General features: G+C 40.0%; 1 long non-coding RNA gene across 3 annotated transcripts in view; it reads right to left on the reverse strand.

Annotated features, from left to right (window-relative positions):
- Positions 1 to 10,196, reverse strand: part of LOC102027460 — a 16,517-nt gene extending 6,321 nt beyond the window's left edge. Inside the window, exons 1-4 of one of the 3 annotated variants that reach the window (XR_001235347.1) lie at positions 9,505 to 10,196; positions 7,358 to 7,504; positions 4,098 to 4,315; positions 1,707 to 1,805 (exon numbers count right to left, since the gene is read on the reverse strand). This is a non-coding gene — a long non-coding RNA (uncharacterized LOC102027460). Of the gene's footprint in view, positions 1 to 75; positions 1,806 to 2,033; positions 3,030 to 4,097; positions 4,316 to 7,357; positions 7,505 to 9,504 lie in introns of those variants that run through there. The other 2 variants (XR_001235346.1, XR_001235345.1) reach the window with 2 other exon arrangements.
- Positions 10,197 to 10,209: the final 13 nt, after the last annotated feature.

Raw genomic sequence — 10,209 nt, forward strand, 5'->3', positions numbered from 1 at the left:
AAGAGAAAGGAAGGAAGGAAGGAGAGAGGGAGGGAAGGAAGGAAGGAAGGAAGGAAGGAAGGAAGGAAGGAAGGAAGGAAGGAAGGAAGGAAAGACAGAAGGAAGGAAGGAAAGAAAGTCGGCCCCAATGCCCAAGCAAGAGATCCCAATATTAGACACCATCATAAAATCAGCAGAGATTAACACACAGAAAACAAAGTGTCAGGGCAAAAGGAGAAAGATTTCCACTACAGAATGAGCCAGTTACGAAGAGAGGAACTGGGAACAAAATTACTAAAATTGTGGCAGCTGTGGAGGCAGATCTTTTGCCCTGTGTGCTCAGGAAGAGAACAGGAGATAGAGCTAATCTCGAGATAAACAGGTAACCTCCTGTTACAGAGCAGCATGGAGGATTCCAAGCCACACCCACCGAGGATGAGGCTGCTAAGAGTCAGCAAATATAAAGTAATCAGCACCTCGGGACTTCATCTTTCTTCTCTGTAAAGGGAGGTGCTGGACCTGGAGACCACTGAAGCCTCACCCAGGGGTATACATTTTCTTTATTTTTATAAGACATTTCACAGCAAAAAGCAGACATGTTGGGTAGAGTAGCCCTTGATAGTCTCACTTGGAGTACAAAGCATTGTACTTGTCTCACAAAATCTTTACGCCTAACAGTAATTAAATAATACTATTTATACCTAAGCTAGTCATCTGAGAAAATATGATTGTAGTGAAAAGTCAGCAGCTTTTCCTCAGGTTCCAAGAGTGCAGGAAGGCAAGTCAGGTAGCAAAATGGAAAACCAGGAGGAAGATTTAACCCATTCAACTTGGCAACACCTAATCTATTTTGGAATTTCAAGCTCTGCTGCAGCATATTTGATTTCACACCACAGCTCATTATCTCACAGTTAGGCTATTTGAGCAGTCTCCCGATGGGTTTCCTTGTTTCCCTGCACTGTCCCTCTGTTACTCTTCCACCACAATTTCAGTTTTTCACTCTGTGGAAGATGCTACCATTTGTAAGCAACAACATTATTTTATATACCGCTGAGAAAGAAAAAAAAAAAACAACTGTCAATTAAACTATGACACGCCATCAATTGTAAGGTACGTCTTACTTTCGGAGTTGTTAAAATATTTTACAAGTATATCTTAGAATCAGTGAAATGCAGTATCTTTTCACACTAAGAATTTGATGAATTCATTTGTCTCTGAAAGCTCCCACAGAGGACAAAGTCTAAACTCTGCTATTGATTTGGATCTTCACTACCTGGTCCCCTCTCGCCATCCTCATGTCCTAAGACTCACCCAGGAGCACCCATTATATCAAAGTTAGTTTTTTCTCCCATTGCAAAAGCACATCTTCTCTTCTCTCCTTCAAAAACATTTACTGAATACCTGCTATGTAAAAACGCTGTTCTAGAAACTTCATCGTTTCATCACTTACAATCTTTTTTCTCTTCCTGCCCTCCACCCCATGAAACTGGTAAATTTATATTTTTCCTTCAAGATCCAACCCAACTATCTGCTTTTTCATGAAAAACTTTTGTGAACCTTTCTTCAATTTTTTTCACATAGACTTAACTTAGCAAATTGCTGTTACGCTATGGTGAAACTGTTGATTCCCATACTAAGCAGTGGGCTTGTGTGATTGGTCAGATTTTCATTGCTGGGACACAATGGCTGATGCCCAAAACTTGAAGGGGGAGTTTATTTTGACTCACAGTTTCAGCGGTTTCAGTCCATGGTCAGTTGGCTTCAAAGCAGAAGCATCATGCAAAGGGGATGGCAGTGGCCAAGGGAAGCTCCTCAACCTGTGGTGGCTGAAGCAGAGAGAGCAGAATAGCCAGGCCAAGAGATATGCCCTTTAAAAGCACATCCCCAGTGACTTCCTCCAACTGAGCTCCACCTACTAATAGCACATGAAGTTTAGTACAGCTGGGTGTGGTGGCACACATCTATAAACCCAGCACTTGGGAGGCTGAGGCAGGAGGATCCTTGCAGTTCAAGGCCAGCCTGAGCTACAAAGGGAGCTCAAGGCCAGCCTGAACTGCATAATGAGACCCTACCTCAAAAAGACAAAAAGAAAAAAAAAAGTTCAGTACAGCATTCAGTGATTCAATCACCTTACTAAAGCCCAACTCTAAACACATGAGACTTTCAGGGAACGTTTAAGATCTAAACCAAAACAGAGCCCTTCAAGCACGAGGAACGTGGCACTTATGTGATCAAAGTAGAGATTAACAAAGTAAGATTCAGCCTGCTGGCTTCAAAGTACCTATCATCCTTAATAGGAAATCAAATGTCCCAAGTAGAGGGATGAACAGGAAAAGTGACATAAGGGAAGGCACATTGCTAAGTACAGACAGAGTGTAAAGTGACATTCTTGGGTTTTATCATCACACAGGCCAGAAGTACTCTTAAATTCCAAAACCAAAGACTAGATTCCATCACACAAGCTTTTAAAGTAGCAAATAGTAACTATTCACTCTATCACATTCTTTAAAATTCCATCATATAAAGTGCCATCATAAAAGACTTATTGAGCATCTATTATATGCTCAGAGTCCTATAGATGCTAATTTTCTAAGTGATGAGGAAAATGAAACTCAGACATATTAAATAATTTATTCAAACTTGCACAATGATGAACACAGTCAGAATCTGATTCCAGGTCAGTTTGATTCCCAAGTTCTTTCCATCAAGGACAGTCATGATTTAGTCAATTATTTCTCAAGGGAAAATTGAACAGTCCTCTTCAAATACCTGTGATTGATGTTTCTGGTTAGCTCATCTCCCTGGGAAAATCTAAGTGGGAAACATGGCAAGTCTTTTGGCTATAATCAGTTGGTAATAGAACAGTCTTGGAATCTACTTCCCACATTTCTTCCTACTTGGTTCCATACTTCAAGAACTCAGTCTTTTTATTTTTCCTTTCTTGCTAATCTCAGGTCAGTAGTCATTTATACAGTCAGAGTACACTGGCAGATAGCTTTTGGTTAATGAACTTGATTTGTTGTATGAATTTTAGTTTGAGCTCCTAAAAGCTGGCAAAATAGAACAAATACAGTCTATAAGATGATTAAGATACAATAAGCTCTCAAACAAGTAATAACAGAGAATATGTATATAATGACTCAACCTCAGAATATTAAAATAGGGTATGGTGGCACACACCTGTAATCCCAGCACGTGGGAGGCTGAGGCAAGACGATTGTTGTGAGTTCGAGACCAGCCTGGGCTACAAAGTGAGCTCAAGGCCAGCCTGAACTACGTAGCGAGACCCTGTCTCAAAAAGAATATTGAAATAGCCTTTAAGTTGATAAACAGAAAGGGGTACTAATTTATAGTCCATAATAAATCCATAGGTCTTGACACAATGAGAAATAATACTAGTGGGAAAGGTAAAAGGGGAGATCATATGGCAGTGTTACAAAGGAGGCTCGGAAAGGTAACTTAAGTATTACACATTCATCACACAACTAACAAACAAATGAAAGTTAGCAAACAATGCACGGCGAAAGTACATTTTGTCTAAAGACATGTAACAAAAATCAGGCCCTAAATAAACAGTTAATGTTATTTCTGCTTAAGCTAAAATACCGTGTTAGGATAGCCTATCGTTAAAAAAAAATCTTAATGACTTACCACAGTAAAGACTCATGTCTCATTCATATTAGAGTCCACTGAAATCCAATAAGGTGTGTGTATGTGAAGGCATGTCGGTATATGGGAGACCCATATCACACAGTCACTCAGGGCCTAGGACCTAGCCACCCATCTAGTATCTTTCTAGTGCTTCAGAGTCCTCTGTGGAAGATCTTGGGTCAACCAGCAGAAAGAAAATAAAACAAAGTGCTTGATTTCAGGCATGTAAAAGATGCCCCTCCACTTCCAGCTGCATTTCCTGGCTCTGGCTAATTTAAAAAGGAGGCAGTAAGTGTTGACTGACTGTCTCCAGAATGAAGAGGAGGGACACAGATATTGGAGAGTAGTACCATTTCCTACCAGAACACAGGCAATGAGTTCTGATTTCAATGACAAAGTAGTATGATACGTAGGACCTGAATACAAAACATCAGTATCCTAAAGAACTTTATCAGACCAGGACTTACTTTCGATACATGATGGCTCCTTGTCAACAGTCACTTGGAGAAAGTGTGTGTGCACTTGTTGCATGAATACTACCAACGCCTACTTTTTTTTTTTTTTTAATAAAGCTCTTCTTTTGATTTCCTCTAGAACGTGTTTTGGCTCTTTCAATACTCCCAACAGTGACAAATCTTCCTTTGAAGAGGAACCTCACAGAGATTATAAGAAGTTGGAGTCGCATCTGGGGAATGAAGATAATCTGCTTACTTTATACCACGTTGGGTCAGATACAACAAACAATGAGAATTATTTCCTCACGGGACTACACCAGAGACTTCACAAATAGACATTATCAGAATGTTTAAAGAGTGATAGATACCATTGTTAAAATAGATCTGATTATGTTTCTTAACATAAGCCAAACAGATCTCAGGAAGAATGGCTGCAATTTGGATCTATGAATTGTCAGGGTATTGAAATCAGAGCAGGAACTGGGTAGAGAATACAGAAAGGTGGGTAGCATTGTGTTAAATGGAAATTCCTTCTCAGTATAATGCATGGCTGGGTCTTCTCAATTCTCTTACACTGGTTTTTTTCTAGCTATCCAAAAGAATGGCTGCAAGACCGTATTGCTTCAAATATCCTCACCTTTTGAAAGGCTTCTAATTTATTCATTTTCATTAGTTCCCCTTTGTAAAAGCATTCCTTCTTAGGAGAAAATTCTAATTGAGTACATAACACTTTGTCTTTAAAAACCATGAAGCAGATGATTTGCCAGGTTATTTGATTTGGTAATGTGTATAGCTGAATTATTTGATGATTTGTAGCTAAAACCTCCGAAAATGTCGAACATTTTAAGAATCTAATGGAATGATGAATGCAAAAACAATTTTTCAAGGTTAAAAAAATTTTTAATTTTACAATGTAAGGTGCTGTCTGTCAACATGAGCATAACTTTTGATCCACAAATAATTCCATTTTAGGAATTCACTAAAGAAAACATTTAAAGATGTGATGGAAATGCACGGAACCTCTGTTTATGACAGGGAAAACATAAATCTAACAAAAGCCTTAAGGGTCTATTAATATGGCATCAGATAAATATGGGACAAACTTATTCAATGAAATAATATTTAGTGCTGAAAAGGGAGCAGTTATTGATTCTCAAGATCAATATGCCATGTATATTTATAAGTGAAAAAGCAATTATGAACTAGGATGGTATAGCTCAGTTTATATTTTATATTTTATGGGGGGAGATAAGCCTTCACAGATGTCTAATAAATGTTATCAATGGTTATAGTTCAATGGTAGGATTATGAATGTTTCTTTTTCTCTCTCTTCCTTTATTCTTTCTCTCTCTTTTTCCTGTTTGTATTTTCTCATTTCTCCCCAGTGAGCATGTACAGTACTTGTAAGAATCACATTGGTATTATTGCATAGCATGGATTCTGGAGCTGTATTGCCTGTGTTTGAATTCCAATTTTTCCTTTTATTTTGTTTTGTTTGTATTTTTGAGATAGGGTCTTGGTAGGCAGTCTGGGTTGGCCTTGAACTCACTATGTAGCCGAGGTTGGTCTTGAACTCACGATGATGCTCTTGCTTCAGCCTCCAAAATGCTGGGATTACAGCCATCAGCCACTGTACCCAGCAAATCTTTCATGACATTGTGTGTATTTGTTAACTTTTCTGTATCTCAAGCTTCCCAACCAGTAAATGCAGGTAACTATAGTACCTCCATCATCAGATTATATAAATTAAATGGAAATAATATACTGGGGTAACTAGAAAATATGCATACAGCAAACACTACATAAGTAGTTGTTATTCTGTAATTAGGAAAACGACATATTTCTTGAGAAAAATACTAATCATTCTTCTTTTTATATATACATTAGCAAATAAGGCAAGAGGTTATCATAGATGTTAGCAAGTTTGTATTAAGTCCACAGAAAACTAAAACTGAAAAAAAAGCAACTCACCATTACCCAATTCACAGGCTCTAAAGACAGAAAGAAGACAGTTCCAAACCTGACATCCACATACATAGTGGTCTATGCCTAAGATTCTTCAATTCTAAAATGAAGACAACACAGGACACTGGGGATACTATAAGACTTTGGATTTAGAGAAGCATTCCAGAATCATTTAGAAGATTAAAAATAACCCATACAAAGTACTTAGCAGGTTGACTAGAGAGTAGTAAGTTCTTTATATATATGTTAGTTGGTACTTATCATTGTTAATTGTCCTTTAAAATAAATCTGACACTGAAATGAGATCAAGAAACTATCACAAAGTCTTAAACCTTGTGACTGGCCTAAACAGACTGCTAAACCAGGACCAACAGAAGATTCTAGTAAGGAAAAAAAGCAAACACCTGGATACATAGATGTCACATAGCAATGGATGCAAAAATATCAGATAACAGGGATTCCCACTTAAACATAAGGGAGACACTCAATTAGACGATTTAGAAAATAGCGATAGAACGGATGAATAACCATTTTTGTCTGTATAATACCTTGTGAGGTTGGTATTATTGTCTGCACTTTAGAGAGGGGAAAAATGAATTTAGAATGGGTAAATGTCTTGTTTAAATTTGTAGCAATATGGGAAGAACTCTAAACTGAAACTTAAAAAGAACCAGTGTTCTATGTGTAGGCCTTGCTAGCCCTCAAATATCTTCCTATTATCTCCATAGCACCTGCTGTACACTGGCAGAGGAGGTAAGACAACAAGCTTGTTAGTAAATGTGAGGTGCCAGGTAGTGATAACACAGCCCAAGAACCAGCTCCAGAGCCCAAGACCCGATGACTGAGCACCTAAAGTAGAGGTCTGCTTATGTCATGGAAATGGCCCTCACCTAGATTAGGTGAGACCCTGCATAGAGGCAATCCCAGCTATGGGGACCTGAGAGATGGGGGAAGAGGGTGAAAGGAGCCAGACCTGTTGTCCTGGTTTCTTCTAATTTGTATGAAAGACTTTTATAACACAATGAGACACTTTCTCTTATGCAACTCGGTAATAATACATATTGTATATCCAATTCAAAAGGCAACATATACTTATCTCTTTTCACTTCAGGAAAACACAAATAGCAAGCACATCCCAGAAAGTGTGGCTCCAGCAAGGATGCTGGCCCGGACACGGCAGCAGGAGGAAAGTGTGTGTTCTTTTACAGTAGTGTTCTCTTCAGTGCACTTTCCATTCCACTTTCTGCTTGGCCCCCAACTGGGCACTTTGATTTTCAATTTTCAACAATTAATCCCTCCCATCCAACCTGTGCAGTGGCCAATAGAGGGCGGACTGTGTCTTCTTCCAGAAATACATTCATTTCCCTTCCTTTCAGACCGGAGTTCTTTACCAGTTTGGAAGATTCTCTCCGCCCCCAACCATCCCTTTCAATAGCTTATTTTGGAAGTATTCACTAAAAGAGAGAAAGGCCAGAAAAAAAGTATTCACCAAGAGAAAAAGGCCAGAAAAAAATACTCACATATCTTTTGTCTGAAATTCTTCCCTCTGTTCCTCTCTTTCTCATTCATTCATGAATGTACACATTCTTGTATGTCCCACTCCGTCCAATGAACTGATAATCTAGTTGGGTTTAGAGTTACTAAAAGAACTGCATGTATGTATAACAGGATAAATGCCACAAGCAAAAGGTACTTGCAAAATACTGTAGCATAGAAAAGAGAGTTAAGTTTAAGAAGGCCTCTCAAAGAGAATTATATTCTGTGTATGACTCTAGTTCTTACATTTGAATGTGCTTCTTGAGGGCCATGAAAGCCTTCCTACTTGACGCCCAATTCTCATTATTTTGGTTTCATCCAATCTTTTTCAGGACTCTTAGTCTGTGAAGATGGGGGGGATCTTTTTGTGTTTGAGTCTCAATGTCATTTGCCTAGGCTCCTGGCCACTTTATTTACTGGGTCCTCAATGAACAGCTTCAGAGTTCCTAGTTCATCAACTGATTTTGGATAAGCTGCCAGGTCCTTGTAGGTTTCTCCACTGCCACTATTCACTGGTTTCAAAAAATCCTGTGTTCTCCACCACTCAAATGACTATGATTTGGACGCCATGAATCACATGTAAGGTGATGCTTTTGAGATGTACATCCATCTTAATCTTCAGGATCCTTCTAGTCCTTTCTAAGCCTAACTCAAATTCCTGTGAGCGGTCAGCCCTTCTCACTTTGTGTCTATCTACCTTCCAGGCTGACCAGCGGTCAGCCCTTCTCACTTTGTGTCTATCTACCTTCCAGCCCTTCTCACTTTGTGTCTATCTACCTTCCAGGTGGTTCCACCACTGCAGTCCCGGGGGGATGGATAGTAACCTCCACGAAGTCCCTTGCCTGTGCTCAATCTATAGCTTGCCTCAATCTTGGATATACTCCCTTTAAAACATGAAAAAAAGGGCAAAGCTTTGACAGTGATTATTATTATTTTTCAAACTACAGTGGGTTTCTCACTTCTGACTTTTTTCCATCACCTGACCTTGACTTTCCCTGTTGAGTCCTACAATGTTATCTGCTGCTACATTTTAATAATGTCTTTATATTCACATTTGAACAGAAATACAGATAACCTCCTCTGCCAGAGTGGAAGGGCTTTTTAACACCGTGCAACGATGACAGTTTGCTGGCAAACCCCACAGTGAAGCGCTGGTGCCTTGTTGGGTTACAAGAAATTATATTTAACAGAGTTGTGTGCTTTATTTTTGCACTTGGCTAACAGAAAACTTAGTTATATTTTAAATTGTTTCACCGCTTAATATTTATTATAGAACCACCGGACATGAGCGCCTTTGGAGCCTCTCTAGTCTGACTCTTTACTCTGTGGTGGGAACATTTCCACAGCAATCCTGGAAACTAGTACCCCCAATAGCTCCTTAAACGCTATAGGAAATGGGGTGTTTACTCCCCCTTTTCAATATTGAACAGCTTCCTGTAACTTCAGTGATAATTAATGAGTCTTTTCTGCTCTGTAGGACAAAGAAATATGGAGAAATGTTTATATTTTTCTGATGCCAGTGAAAGGGGACTCGTCCACTGGTAACTTTGGGGTTTTGGTTGAGTATAAATTGTGGTTAAACCGAAATATTTACCGTAAGTACAAGTCTGTCCCACAAACAGAAAATCTCAGAAGTATCTTTATTTTTGTTCTACTTATATTGTTCCTATTGACTTTTGGTTCATCGGTCACGATTTTCAGGATTCACTCGGTCACTTCCTCTCTGCAGCCAGGCCGCCCCGAATCGGGAGGGTCCACCGGTCATGCCCATTTTACACCTGCCACAGGACTGAACTTTTAATTTTTTTTTTTTAATGCTGATCCAAGTCACTTTTTGTCAATTCATGAATTTTATACACCTTGGTACACACCCTTCTGTGAATGGTGGGATACTACGGAAATGATCATTGGTGCTCACCGATCAATGATCAGAGCCATCACCAGGAGAACCTCTTCTGACAATCACAGGAGAGAATCGAGGTTTCAATGACGTATTTTGCATCACATCAGTTGCTTCTTTACCTGGTTCGTCACAAAGAATATTTTACTACACGTTCGTTTTATTAATACACTCACAACAAATAAAAAGACCCACCACTTTTGCCCACGGGCTTGACGAAACAAAACGGTAACGTCAGATCACATTAATGGTGCATGAGATCTACGGCTCCAGCGTCAAGACTTGTATTCGGCCTTCCTTCAGGGAGGGCTCAGCTCTGCTACCTTCCTGTCCCCCTCTTCCGTCACAGAGCACCTCGGCACAGACAGCAGGGCGACAAAACATAGAAGACGCATTCAGTGAAAATTCCACTCAAGTCGCAGTGGTCCCCAGGAGTCCTCCGCACCCCCAACTCCCCCCCGCGGAATATTGACCTAAGACCATTTAATGCCCTTAATTAATTCACCAGCAGCTTCGCCGGAGACGGCTCGAGCGGCCCGAGTCTCCATTACATAATATCTTTTACAAAGTCTATGCCCAGCTCAAGGGAAGATGGATTCTCGTCCAGTTTGCGGAGGCTCCACGCATCGGCTTCGCTTTCCTGGGCTGCGATCCAGCGGGTGCGCAGCCCGGGCTGCAGCAATCGCCCCTGCCCGCCCAGGGCTGCGGGGTGGGGGGGTGGGG

This window comes from Chinchilla lanigera, unplaced genomic scaffold (assembly GCF_000276665.1).
Source record: "Chinchilla lanigera isolate Chin_1 unplaced genomic scaffold, ChiLan1.0 scaffold00040, whole genome shotgun sequence".
Lineage (NCBI taxonomy): Eukaryota > Metazoa > Chordata > Mammalia > Rodentia > Chinchillidae > Chinchilla > Chinchilla lanigera.